Raw genomic sequence first — 13,939 nt, 5'->3', positions numbered from 1 at the left:
TCATGACGTCTGTTAGTGTTCCCCCCCATCCCGCAATCTCCGCTCCATTCATCACAACAGAATGGAGAGAATTAAATGGAGAGAGAGAGAGAGCAGAGAGAGAGAGCAGAGAGAGAGAGCGAGAGAGAGAGCAGAGAGAGAGAGAGAGAGAGAGAGACAGAGAGAGAGAGCAGAGAGAGGGAGCAGACAGAGAGAGAGAGAGAGAGCAGAGAGAGAGAGAGGGCAGACAGAGAGGGAGAGAGAGAGAGATAGAGCATAGAGAGAGCAGACAGAGAGAGAGAGAGAAGACAGAGAGAGAAGACAGAGAGAGAGAGAGAGCAGAGAGAGAGGGCAGAGAGAGAGAGAGAGAGCAGAGAGAGAGAGAGGGCAGACAGAGAGAGATAGCAGAGAGAGAGAGAGATAGCAGAGAGAGAGAGAGAGCAGAGAGAGAGGGCAGACAGAGAGAGAGAGAGAGAGAGAGAGAGAGCAGAGAGAGAGAGAGAGAGCAGAGAGAGAGGGCAGACAGAGAGAGAGACAGAGACAGAGGGTAAGAGTGTGTTTAATGGAGGAGGATACACACTGGAATTTAATATTGCTCTGCTAATGTATGAATTGGGATAACAAGCTACTGATCGGGGGGAGAGGGAGAGAGAGAAAGAGAGAAAGAGAAACACTGTGGAACATATCTATCCTGATCCCTAGACTCAGTGTGGGGAAGAGGGGCTGTTGAGAGAGGAAAGTGGATATGGGACATGTGTCAGACCGTGCTGAGAGTCGGAGAGGGCTGAGTTTAAGTCCCACCAGATGGCGATGAATTTTCCTTTGAGGGAAATTAATAGTTTGTATGTAGAATGAGCGAGTAATGGGGTCTGTTTGACGTGAGTGGTAATTAAAGCCGTTTCAATAAACATTAGCAGATTAATTGGCAAAAGAGTCCCGGAGCGATAAATACACAAATCTATCCACGGAGGAAAGTGTTTGATTTTGTGTGTCCCTGGGTTAACATCTGGGTTAGCGTCTGGGTTAGCGTCTGGGTTAGCGTCTGGGTTAGCGTCTGGGTTAGCATCTGGGTTAGCATCTGGATTAACATCTGGGTTAGCGTCTGGATTAACATCTGGGTTAGCGTCTGGGTTAACATCTGGGTTAACATCTGGGTTAGCGTCTGGATTAACATCTGGGTTAACATCTGGGTTAGCGTCTGGGTTAACATCTGGGTTAACATCTGGGTTAGCCCTGGCAACATTTGTTTCTAATTTCCCATCCAGACAGATCAAGAAGTGGTGCATTTCCTAGTGAGCAAACGGCAGTCTTTAAGTACAACCTCCTCACTAGCTGAAAGATTATGAGGACCAACCTCCTCACTAGCTGAAAGGTTACGAGGACCAACCTCCTCACTAGCTGAAAGGTTATGAGGACCAACCTCCTCACTAGCTGAAAGGTTATGAGGACCAAACTCCTCACTAGCTGAAAGGTTATGAGGACCAACCTCCTCACTAGCTGAAAGGTTACGAGGACCAACCTCCTCACTAGCTGAAAGATTATGAGGACCAACCTCCTCACTAGCTGAAAGGTTATGAGGACCAACCTCCTCACTAGCTGAAAGGTTATGAGGACCAAACTCCTCACTAGCTGAAAGGTTACGAGGACCAACCTCCTCACTAGCTGAAAGGTTATGAGGACCAACCTCCTCACTAGCTGAAAGGTTCCGAGGACCAACCTCCTCACTAGCTGAAAGGTTATGAGGACCACTCTCTCTCTCTGTCTTCTCTCTCTCTCTCTCTCTCTCTCTCTCTCTCTCTCTCTCTCTCTGTCTTCTCTCTCTCTTTGTTTCTCTCTCTGTCTTCTCTCTCTCTCTCTGTCTCGCTCTCTCTGTCTTCTCTCCCTCCCTCCCTCCCTCCCTCCCTTACCCATTCTCACGTGCTCAAATTAAAAGGTTTTTACCCAGAACAAAGGTTAGCTGTTAGCATCTTATTTGTGACAGCCAGACTGAGCGACACTGCCAGGTAATTCATAAGGGGTTGAGAATGAGTGCGATGAAGAGCATCGCTAGCTTCATTCAGTAGCGTCATCGTCCTCAGCACATTCATTATCCTGCTCCCAAATTGAAAAGCATTTGGATCACATGAATGACTTGTTGATAACAGCCTCGCTGTATAGTCAAGCCTTGCCAAAAAATACTGACATGATTGAGAAGGTACTGCAGAGAGGCCTCTGAAAATCACAACACTCTGACTTGGCTGTGACTCGAAATTTCAGGCGGAAACGTCTCGTTTTATTGTAAGTTTGCAGAGCTACTGAACGAGTCATGTGAAGTCTAATGGTCTGAGAACTTAAGTCGTTGGTGTTCTTCGGAGTACTCTACTGCAATCCAGTAAAATGAACTGCCGACTTCTATTCCCAAGTCACTTGTAGGTCTAATATGTTTTTTGGCTCTACACTGTATTATGTCTGTTTTATTATCTTCTCACTGTATTGTCTGTATTATTATCTTCTCACTGTATTGTCTGTATTATTATCTTCTCACTGTATTGTCTGTATTATTATCTTCTCACTGTATTGCCTGTATTGTTATCTTCTCACTGTATTGTCTGTACTGTCTGTATTGTTATCTTCTCACTGTATTGTCTGTATTGTCTGTATTGTTATCTTCTCACTGTATTGTCTGTATTGTCTGTATTGTTATCTTCTCACTGTATTGTCTGTATTGCCTGTATTGTTATCTTCTCACTGTATTGTCTGTATTGTCTGTATTATTATCTTCTCACTGTATTGTCTGTATTGTCTGTATTATTATTATCTTCTCACTTTAAGGAATACATTCTTTGTTCTTCTAAGACAACGACTGGAGGATCAGAAGTGTAGCTGTTGTATTGACAAGATAGTCGAGTGACCGCTCTATCAATGGAAATACATGCCCTGAAAGATGGAAGGCAAGTGGGAAGAGGCGAGATCAGGTGGGATCATTCTAGCCAATGAGAGGGCAGATATGCATGTGGACAACAGGCACAACTCCGATGTAAATTTGATTATTTCAAAGTTGCCGAAGTGCCACGTGTGTCCACTTCGTAATAGCCTAACCGTTTTACGAAACACACAAAAAAAAATATTACAATGAATTTCTTTGTTGACCAAAAATCGACACTGTCATTGACCTCTGTAAAAAGAAAAGGCCTTCGTGGTCTTAATTTTGTGGACAGATTTTGGGACTAAAACCTCTTGCTTAGCCTTGCTCTGCTCTGAGTTAAGTCATAGCAGTCATTATCAATCAGCTAAAAATCCATGATGCCTAATCAGCAGACATTTCACAGGAATGATTGTGTCAATCAATGTTCCTCTCGTTGTCCTCTGAGCTGACGATGTCTATTATTCATGGGAGTTATCGAGACATTGGACAGGGAATCAGTGGACTCCATATATCTCTGGTAGCTCAGGGATGAAAAGGACTTTTGTTGACACGGCCAAAGAAAATGTCCTGTAAATATAGATGGAGGATAATCACTCGTCTTGGAAATGGTTGAACCCCTTTAAGTTGGGACATGAACGTGTGGTCACTAATCCCCAAAAAAATGACCCTTAGGAAAAAGGCCAGTTAACATATACAAGGGAAAAAGGTATGTGATCCCCTGCTGATTGTGTACCTCTGCCCACTGACAAAGAAATGATCCGTCTCTAATTTTAAACAGTGTATTGGTTCAGGTTAATGTGGAACTGTCTGTGGTTTCTCCGCGCTTTCATTTCAGATCAATTATTTTTTTCTTGGAACATACAACACTTTTTTTGTTTTTCAGTTTTTCTCTTTGAAAGATTAAAGCCAAAGCATTTTATTTCAGTTCCATCCCGTTATCAGAGTTCCCAAATTAACATCTCGCTACAGAAAAACTCTTCAAAAAATGTCATACCATTTCCACTTGGCTAAGATCACCTGAAAGCCTTTCCTGATTGGTTTGATGTTTTCAAACATTAAGCATTTCCTTAATAGAAATGGAGAATATTTTTTTTACCCTTTTTTGACTGATGTTGTTGAAATTCATTACCTTTATCAAAGCGTACCAGTGACCACACACACGCACGCACACACGCACACACACGCACACGCACACGCGCACACACACACACACACACACACACACACTCTCTCTCTCCCTAAGGAGAGGTGTTCTCCTCCCAGCATGGTCTCCACACAGTAAGTTACTTCCACACCATAATTCATCTACTGACACAAACCTCCAAACCTCCACTGCTACATTATTGACCACAATGACAAATTGGCTAGAGATTGTTAGGGGGGGGGGGGGGGGGGGGGTGTTAGCAATTTACAAGTTATTATTCAATAACACAATCTCCAAAGCAAATCAGGGGGAGAAAAATAGGTTTATTCAGAGAGGACAAATCAAGATGTCATGCTGCTAGGGAGGTAGATGTTCAGTCTCCCCTGTCCTCAACTTGTCCCCATCGAACAAGGGAACATTATGCCATTTATAACCCCCCCCATCTTAGTCTGGTGTTGACCAATGGCCAAATAACAAGTATCCTGCCGCCGACTCAATGTACAGACCAATGAAAACGTGGCCCGTGTAGCCCACGTCTCTCTGAGGTCAGGAGTGACATTAAAACAGATTCTAAACAGATGTTGAACTGAAACCCAACTCCTATTTACAATTCGCCATTGACCATTAGTCATCCTCTGCGTTGTGTATCTTATCTTTGACATATTCCTACGGGGGGGAGGGGACACACACACACACACAACGTGGTGTAACTCAGTAGTCATACCGCTGTGGACCTGGGATCAGAACAGACCAATGACAGAAACTGAGATGTTTGCTTTTCTATGTTTTTTGTTACTGACCGATGATCTTTAGTGATTTGCTGTTCTTTGTTTTAATGCTCTCTGTTTGGTTGAAAATACTTTGTTACTTTATCTGATTATCTTTTTGTAGGAAAGGACGCTGATTGTTTTTAATTCATCTCAGAGTGGTTCGTGTTCCCGGGACAGAAGACAAAAAAGCCGTTTGCTAACAACCTGCGTCTAAATCTCATGTGGATAACTTTGACCTTGCTTTTATCCAAGTGACACAAATACAATTAAACTGGATTTTAATAAAAATATATTTAGATATCTTGGTTTGAGGATGACAAAATACCAACAGTGCAAGAAGGAACACACACACACGTGCATATACCCTTCCACAAACTCAACACCCTCTAATCCTCCATCAGAACCTAGTCAGATTTAAGAACAAATTAAATCCTCGTATTTTATAGCAATTCTCTGTAAAAATCGGTTTTCCTTTACGTGCAAACCTTCACCATCATCTTTTCCCTCCTTAATCCTCCCATTTGTCATGCTTGTCGTCAACATCAGGCTTGCCCACATCAAACCAATGATTAATGATATATTGATTGTGATGCTTTCTAGCCCTGAGTGAAGGTGCTGAGTTGACACTGTATTTCTCTTATCGGGACCTTGCAGCTTGCCAACGGGGGAAAAAGCCAGACACATTCAAAAGTTGTAAACCGTTTGTATTGTTTACATTTGGCGATTGAGCCTCACCTGCATACCTTTTTATAAATCACAGGTACACATCTTAAATCACTGTGGCAATTGTCAGTTTCAGTTGCTGTGATCACACCTTTTTTGGAGAAGCTCAACTTCATGGCTTAGTTTAGTTTTACGGTGTTTGTGTTATTTGCTGCATTTCACATGTTCTCTGTTGGGAGTTGTTTTGCTCGCTCTTTTCACTACGCCCATCCAGCAGCCTGGCAGCCCATCCACCCATCAACCCCTGCTCTCTGTCATGTAGGAGAGTGTGTTTTTAGGATACAGACTAAATCGTTTAATGGAGCTGAGATATCCTTCTATAATGTTCCATATAAGGGAAGACTGGTATCGTCTCCAACAGCAAGATGGTGAAAACTCATTGGGATCTTGTCTGTCTGATATATTACATGATCTCTCTTTTCTTCGCTGACCTATCTGCCTCTCTCTCTCATCCTCTACCCTCCACCCTATATCCTCTATTGTCCATCCTCTACCCTCTACCATCCATCCTCTACCCTAATCCTCTACCCTCTACCCTAATCCTCTACCCTCTACCCTCTACCATCCATCCTCTACCCTAATCCTCTACCCTCTACCCTAATCCTCTACCCTCTACCCTAATCCTCTACCCTCTACCCTAATCCTCTACCCTCTACCCTAATTCTCCATCCTCTACCCTAATCCTCTACCCTCTACCCTAATCCTCTACCCTCTACCCTAATTCTCCATCCTCTACCCTAATTCTCCATCCTCTACCCTAATCCTCTACCCTCTACCCTCTACCATCCATCCTCTACCCTAATCCTCTACCCTCTACCCTAATCCTCTACCCTCTACCCTCTACCATCCATCCTCTACCCTAATCCTCTACCCTCTACCCTAATTCTCCACCCTCTACCCTAATCCTCTACCCTCTACCCTAATCCTCTACCCTCTACCCTAATCCTCTACCCTCTACCCTAATCCTCTACCCTCTACCCTAATCCTCTACCCTCTACCCTAATCCTCTACCCTCTACCCTAATCCTCTACCCTCTACCCTAATCCTCTACCCTCTACCCTAATTCTCCATCCTCCATCCTCCATTCTCCTCCTCTATATTACTACTCTTTCTTCTATCCTTATCGTCTATATTAGTTCTCTATCCTCATCCACCATCTTCATTCTCCAGCCTCTATCCTCATCCTCACCCACAATTTTGTATTTTCATCCACTAGCCTCTATCTGTCACGTTCTGACCTTAGTTCCTTTATTATGTCTGTGTGTTAGTTTGGTCAGGGCGTGAGTTGGGGTGGGTAGTCTATGTTCTTTTTTCTATGTTGTATTTCTGTGTTTGGCCTGGTATGGTTCTCAATCAGAGGCAGCTGTCGATTGTTGTCTCTGATTGAGAGTCATACTTAGGTAGCCTGTTTTCCCCATTTTGGTTGTGGGTGATTGTTTTCTGTGTCTGTGTTTTCCACACAGAACTGTTTCGTTTTCAGTTTGTGTAGTGTTTAGTTTTGATAAAAAATATGACGAACACTTACCAAGCTGCGTATTGGTCCGATCCTTCCTACACCTCCTCAGAAGAGGAGGACGAAAACCGTTACACTATTCTCTATCCTCTATCCTCTAGCCCCTATCCTCAAGCCCCTATCCTCAAGCCTCTATCCTCATATCCTCTATCCTCTATCCTCAAGCCCCTGTCCTCAAGCCTCTATCCTCAATCCTCAAGCCCCTATCCTCAAGCCTCTATCCTCATATCCTCTATCCTCTATCCACATCCTTTTTACTCTTCGTCTATCCTTCATCCTCTATCCTCATATCCTCATATCCTCTATGCTCCAATTTAGCTCTCTTCTCAGGAACACACCTGAATACATGCCAGTACTTCAGGGTTTCCTCTGCGATAGGCTGAGAAGCCATCGCACACACCACACCTTCCATACCCCAGGAAACTACACTTTGAAAAAAAACAACCTGTGGACACCGCTAAAACAAATAGTGCATTAACCCTCCACCATAGAAAATGAAACTGAAAGAAAAGATCAAGGACAGAATAAAGAACGTTAGTTAGGACAGAGCCCTACACACCGAACACTCAAACTCCAAAAAAACTCCCAGCATGCACTGTGTGTGTGAGAGAGAGAGCGAGAGAGAGAGAAAGAGAGAGAAAGAGAGAGAGAGAGAGAGAGAGAGAGAGAGAGAGACCTTAATTAGGGAGGATGGATCAGTGGAATTCCAGCCATTATTATGTACAGTGTTTTTGCTGTTTTTTTGCACTTCCAGTCATCACTGCATGACGTTGATTAATCAGGCTCTTGTTCAAAGTGTGTTTTTCTCCATCATAAAATTAAAATATTGACATAACACATTAATATTTCATTCTTTCCAATGTGTCAAGTAATTAACTTTTTGTTTTCTTATTATTAGGCTGGCTCTAATTGTGTTGCTGTCCTGGGGCTCTGTGGGGTCTGTTTGTGTTTGTAAACAGAGCCCCAGGGCCAGCTGGCTTAGGGGGCTCTTCCCCGGGTTTATCTCTCTGTAGGTGATGGCTTTGTTATGGAAGGTTTGGGAATCGCTTCCTTTTAGGTGGTTGTAGAATTTAACAGCTATTTTCTGGATTTTGATAATTAGCATATATCGGCCTAATTCTGCTCTGCATGCATTATTTGATGTTTAACGTTTTACACAGAGTATATTTTTGAAGAATTCTGCATGCAGAGTCTCAATTTGGTGTTTGTACCATTTTGTGAATTCTTGATTGGTGAGCAGACCCCAGACCTCACAATGATGAAAGGCAATTGTTTCTATAACTGATTCCAGTATTTTTAGCCAGATCCTAATTGGTATGTCAAATGTTATGTTCCTTTAGATGGCATATAAGTCCCTTCTTGCCTTTTCTCTCAGCTCGTTCACAGCTTTGCAGAAGTTACCTGTGGCGCTGATGTTTAGTTTTTTGTGCGCTCTAGGGCAACGTTGGATTTTGTATTTGTGTTCCTGGCAATTTAACTTTTTTTGGAACAGCATTATTATGGTCTTACTGAGATTTACTGTCAGGGCCAAGCTCTCAAAGAATCTGTGCTGCTTTAGGCCTTCCTTTTTGGGGGACAGAAGCACCAGATTATCAGCATACAGTAGACATTTGACTTCAGATTCTAGTAGCGTGAGGCCAGGTGCAGCAAGCAGACTGTTCTAGTGCCCTTGCCAATTTGTTGATAGAGGGTGGGGTTTAAACTGCATCCCTGTCTCACCCCACAGCCCTGTTGAAAGAAATGTGTGTTTTTTTAAACCAATTTTAACCGTGCTATTGTTGTTTACTTTTACTTTTTTTGTTTTGTTTACTTTTTTTTAAACTTTTTTTTACATTTTATAATGTTTCCATCAATTTGTATAGCAGACCCTCAAATCGAGTCAAAAGCTTTGTTCAAATCCACAAGAGAGCTTTCCGAACTAAAGGTTAGCTGATGACCGCTAGCAATGGTTTGCTAACTGATAGCTAGTAGGTAGTTAGCTAGTTAGCTAGCTAGCTTCAGTTGAGGTTTTCCAGTTCGGAGGTAAATAGAAATACATCAGAAAAAAGCACGCAACATTGGATGAGGCGGGTTGCAGGAGAGTATTTAGAAGTTGAGTCTAGATGGATTTCATAATGTTGTATATTTTTACCTCTTTCTATCAATTTGTATTGGAGACCATCGTGTCAAATTGAGTCAAAAAAAAATGTAAATCAACAAAGCATGAGAAGACTTTGACTTTGTTTTGGTTTGTTTGTCAATTAGGGTGTGCAGGGTGAATACGTGGTCTGTCGTACAGTACTTTGGTAAAAATACAATTTGACATTTGCTCAGTTCATTGTTTTCACCGAGGAAATGTACAAATCTGATGTTAATTATAATGCAGAGGATTTTCCCAAGGTTGCTGTTGATGCATATCCCCCACTAGTTATTGGGGTCAAAGTTGTCTCCAAGGATGATGTTAAAGATCTTAAGTGTAGCCAATTGGAATTTGTGTCTGTATATTTTATCATTTAATTGAGGATACCATCAACACCACAGGCTTTTTTGGGAGTTGGAGGGTTTGTATTTTGTCCTGTAGTTCATTGAATATAATGGGTTCTGTTAGTGTTTAATACTTGATTCTAATATTTATTTTTGATCATCTCTATGTTTTTGCTGTTTGTTATGTGTTATAGAGCCAACAAGATGGGAGAAGTGGTTCATCCATACATCTCCATTTGGATAGATAACTCTTCGTGTTGTTGTTTGTTTAGAGTTTTCACAATTTCCCAGAAGTGACTTAGATTCTGTGGATTCTTTAATTACTGATTTCTGACGTGCTGTTCCATCTTTTTCCGTAATATATTTCTGTATTGTTTTAGTGATTCACCATAGCGAAGGCGTAGGTTCAGGTTTTCCGGGTCTCTATGTTTTTTGGTTGGACAGGTTTCTCAATTTATTTTCTTAGGTCTTTGCATTCTTCATCAAACCATTTGTCATTGTTGTTCATTTTCATAAGGTTGTCTGCTTGACTTTTTTAGATTTGATACGGAAGCTGAGAGGTCAAATATAAAGTTTAGGTTTTCTACTGCCAAGTTTAGGTTTTCTACAATGAAACCTTTTCTCCTGGAAGTTGTCTAGAAGGGATTTAATTATTTTTTGCCTAATTGTTTTTTGGTTGATTTCCACGCTATTTTCCTTCCTTCTATAGCATTTCTTAATATTATTCAGTTCCTTTGGCATTGATGCCTCATAATTGAGCATAGCTGTGCTCAAGTAGAGTGTGATTTTGATGTGATCTGATAGTGGTGTCAGTGGGCTGCAGGAGTTGTGACCCATTTCTGTTGGTTATGTTGTCGTAGTTTGTCAGATGGGGGAGGAAATGCTGTCACCTTCAGGTAGGTATTTGTCCCCTGTGTGCTGAGGGTGTCAGGTTCTTGACCAGTTCTGGCATTTAGGTCACCACAGACTTGTACATGTCCCTGGGCCTGGAAATTGTTAATCTCCCCCTCTAGGATAGAGAAGCTGTCTTCGTTAAAGTATGGGGATTCTATTGGGGGGATATAGGTAGCACACATGAAGAAATGTTTCTCTGTTGAGATAATTTCCTTGTTAATTTCTAGACAGATGTAAAATGTTCCTGTATTGACTAATTTAACTGAGTGGGTTAGGTCTGCTCTATACCAAATTAGCATACCCCCTGAGTCTCTTCCCTGTTTCACACCTGGTAGTTTGGTGTATGAGACTACCAGTTTTCTGTAACCTAGAGGTCAACCAATGGGTCCGTCTCCTTTATAGCATTTTTCTTGTAGGATAACAATGTCTGTATTTCCAATTTATTTGATGAAGTCTGGGTTCCTGCTCATAGGCCAAAGGCAGATTACCTCTGACCTTGTATGTTCCAGGATGAGATAGGAAACATTTGTGTTCCATAGTGTCTAGTGTTGTTTTTGTGTGGTTTAGGCCCGGACCATCACAGTAGGTGAGCAGAGCATGTTGAGCATCTGATACATACCTCTTAGGTCGCAGGATGGGGGTTAGGGGGGTGAAATACTGGTGGTTGGGCATGTTGCTCTGCTCAAGGCCTGGGAATGTCCTGCTGTCATGTTGTCATGCTGCGCTTCTCTCTCTCTCACTCACTCTCTCCTCCAACCCTCCCTCTCTCCTCTACCCCCTCCTCTCCCAACCCTCTCTCTTTCTTTCTCCTCCAATATCCTCTCTCTCTCCCTCTCTCCCTCTCCCTATCCCTCTCTCTCCTCAAAACCTCTCGCTCTCTCATTCTCTCTCTCTCTCCCCCGCTCTCCTCTAAACCCCTCCATCTCGTCCAACCCTCTCGCTCTTTCCTCCAACCCTCTCTCTCCCTCTCTCTCTCTCCCATCTACCCCCCCTCTCCTCCAACATCCTCTCTCTCTCCTCCAACCCCCCCCCTCTCTCCTCTAACTCCCCCTCTCTCTTCCAACCCTCTCTCTCTCTCTTTCCTCTAACTCCTCCCCTCTCTCTTTCCTCCAACCCCCTGCCCAGCTCTCTCTCTCCATATCCCTTCCTTTCTTGTCTCTTTCCTACTTACTTTCCTTTCCCATTATCTCAGATCTTACCTGGATGTCAGATAAGCATCATTTTCAAGAGCCTCTTAAAACCGTCCCTCTTTCAAATTCCCTGACAGAAATGGCTTTTCCGTCCATTTGCAGTATGACTAATCATATATACCCTGCATAAGAAAAAAGATTGATTCATGTTTTCCTCTCCACAGACACAAGAGGAAGAGTAGGATAATATTTCCAATTTAATTTATACTGACTGACCTCTGCATTTACAGTTATGAAAGAAGTGCTATTTTTTCCTGTAGTGAATGGTGACAGACTCGTGCAGTGAATGGGAATTACAACCACAGTGTGTATCCATGGACCATAAATACTACAATATTGGGTATTTATGGGCCACACTACTAAGAATGGACACAGAAAGTTAGAAAAAGGGCAAGGAGGGACAAGAGGATGCGGAAGAAGAGGAGGGACAAGAGGATGAGGAAGAAGAGGAGGGACAAGAGGAGGAGGATGAAGGGAATGGACACGAGAAAGAAGAAGAGAAGTAGGGAGGAGGAGGAAGAAGAGGAGGGACACGAGGAGGAGGAAGAAGAGGAGGGACACGAGAATGAGGAATGAGAGGAGGAGGGATGAGAGGATGATGGATGAGAGGAGGGACAAGAGGAGGAGGAGGAAGAAGAGGAGGAAAACAAGGAGGAGGAAGAAGAGGAGGGACACGAGGAGGAGGAAGAAGAGGAGGGACAAGAGGAGGAGGAGGAGGAGGAGGAAGGGAAACGAGGAGAACACGAGAAAGAAGAAGAGAAGTAGGGAGGTGGAGGAAGAAGAGGAGGGACACGAGGATGAGGGATGAGAGGAGGAGGGATGAGAGGATGATGGATGAGAGGAGGGACAAGAGGAGGAGGAAGAAGAGGAGGGAAACGAGGAGGATGAAGATGAGGAGGGACACGAGGAGGAGGAAGAGAAGAAGAGGAGGGACACGAGGATGAGGGATGAGAGGAGGAGGGATGAGAGGATGATGGATGAGAGGAGGGACAAGAGGAGGAGGAAGAAGAAGAGGGAAACGAGGAAGAGGAAGAAGAGGAGGGTCACGAGGAGGAGGAAGAAGAGGGAGGATAGAGGGAGAAGAAAGAGGAAGAAGAGAAAGAACGATGACGTCCCCCCTCCCCAACCAGTCCCTCCTAGTGTTAGCCATGTCCTCTCCGTGCCCTGCCCCTCCTGAACTTAAGCTGTGACTCCTGTCAGCTCCTCAAAATATTATATTATGTGTTGGCTACACGTCGTCGCAGAGACACTAATGTCCACTGAATGGCCTGACCACGCCAGGCCCTGGATCTGTTCAAGGGAAAAAAACAGTCAGTCTGTGTCCCTGTCCCATAGGCTGTCAGTTTCACTCAGTGATGAGAGGATGTGACAGAAAGAGAAAGAGGGAGTGAGAGAGGGAGAAAGAAACAGAGAAAGAGAGTGAGAGAGGGAGAAAGAAACGGAGAAGAGAGAGAGAGAGAAGGAGGGGGCAAAAATAAGAGAGAGTGCGTTCTCAATCACAAGCTATCATTCAAGGACAGCAGAGTCCTGACAGTTTCACAGTGAGCCTCCATTGAACTGAACATCGATACAATGCAAACCCAGATATACCTTCCGTGTGACCTCACAGAGTCAATCCCGCTGTCATGGTGACCCAATGGAGAACCTGGCTGGCAACAGACATCAGAAACCGTCTGTGGCAGCTCCAGGGAGATATAGACGATGGAGATTAAAGGGGGCCTGGCTGGTTTAAAGACAAATTAGCTCCACCTCATCCCCACCAGCCCTGCTGCCTGGATCTTCCGCTCATCTGAGACGGCCTTCAAAGTACAGTTGGCGTTGTGTATTCTGATGAATCTTTTAAGCACCAGTCAGGGGGAATACAACGAAACACAACCATGTTTAAAATATATAGCTATATGTTACAAAGAAAAGACAAAACAAGTTTTGTTGAAATGTCATGTGTGGAGGTGAAGGGGATGGCAAAATCAAATCAAATCAGATTGTATTGGTCACATACACATACAGTATTTAGCAGATGTGATTTCGGGTGTAGCGAAATGCTTGTGTTCCTAGGTCCAACACACATCTAAAAGTAAAATTATGGAATTAAGAAACATATAAAATGTTAGATCATGTGGCCTCGTCTAAAATAAAGTACATATGAAGTACATATTTATGAGACGAGTAAAGCAGTATGTATTCATTATTTAAACATTATTAAAGTGACTAGTGTTCCTTGATTAATGTGGCCAGTGATTCCAAGTCTATGTATATAGGGCAGCAGCCTCTAAGTTGCAGGGTTGTGCAACCGGGTGGAAGCTGGCAAGTGATGGCTGTTTAACAGTCTGATGGCCTTAAGATAGAAGCTGTTTTTCA

Source organism: Oncorhynchus mykiss, chromosome 3 (assembly GCF_057628025.1).
Source record: "Oncorhynchus mykiss isolate SJ-2025 chromosome 3, ASM5762802v1, whole genome shotgun sequence".
NCBI lineage: Eukaryota > Metazoa > Chordata > Actinopteri > Salmoniformes > Salmonidae > Oncorhynchus > Oncorhynchus mykiss.
This window is presented reverse-complemented; position numbering follows the sequence as displayed.